Source organism: Anastrepha obliqua, chromosome 5 (assembly GCF_027943255.1).
Source record: "Anastrepha obliqua isolate idAnaObli1 chromosome 5, idAnaObli1_1.0, whole genome shotgun sequence".
NCBI classification, from domain to species: Eukaryota; Metazoa; Arthropoda; class Insecta; order Diptera; family Tephritidae; genus Anastrepha; species Anastrepha obliqua.
In genome coordinates, this window is record NC_072896.1 from 53,603,278 (window position 1) to 53,604,252 (window position 975).

At 30.5% G+C, this 975-nt stretch overlaps 1 non-coding gene across 1 annotated transcript; it reads right to left on the reverse strand.

Annotated features, from left to right (window-relative positions):
* Positions 1-587: 587 nt before the first annotated feature.
* Trnar-acg (transfer RNA arginine (anticodon ACG)) lies at positions 588-660 on the reverse strand. Its single transcript has one exon. It is a non-coding gene; the product is annotated as a tRNA-Arg (tRNA).
* Positions 661-975: the final 315 nt, after the last annotated feature.

Sequence of the window (975 nt, forward strand, 5' to 3'; positions counted from 1 at the left end):
TCACGGTATAATTTACACGGAAATCACGAATTGCAAAGTTTTTCACAACAACAAAATGCAAACGAAAATATATTTGCAATATCTTTAAAGTAAGTGAGGCTGTTGCTCAAAACAACTGAAAAAAGTCAAATTGGCTGTCACAGAAAACAGTGCTGCCAATTTAAATTCGTTAACTCTAAATAAACCATCGTTACATTACCTTATAGATATTTATATGTATTATATCTCAAAATGGAATAAGAAAAAAAATGAACGCATTTTTTATTTCATAGTAAAACTTTCAAACTGAAAAAAGTAAATGGAAACATATTTTACTAACATCTTTTGTGCTGAAAAAAGTTGTGGCCACATAGTTATAAAACGAAGTTTAAATTAAAAAAAAAAAAATTTTTAATAATAAAGAACATTTTAACTGTTAACTGCCTATTCCAACAGAGGTCAAACCTCTTCGGAATCTTCTGATAGGCATTAATTCCATAAGGAGGCCAATTACGCCTAAATAATTTAACTCCACTGTTTAAAGTTTTTTTTTTTATTAAAAATTATTATTTTAAAAAATAATAAAAATTAGTTCAACTGCTATTCGTCGATCCTGCCAGGAGTCGAACCTGGAATCTTCTGATCCGTAGTCAGACGCGTTATCCATTGCGCCACAGGACCGGTTGTCACTTTTTCGCTTTAAGACACACAAGCTCACACACTGGCCAATACACAGCTAGTATTTTTTGATAGAGTTGAGTGGCAATTTAAGAGTGCCCGATAGAAGCGAATAAAAAAGAATACGCGAACCAAAACAAAAAAAAAAAAAAACAAAATCAGAACATTTACATATATATTTGTATGGTTAGATTATGGTTTTAGTAATAATGTGTATACATTGATCTGTACGCATACATACGTAGGCGCTGGCTTTGCTTGAGAAAGATAATGGAAAAAGAAAAAAATATTAATGCCGAAAATTGTTTTTAAATTTAC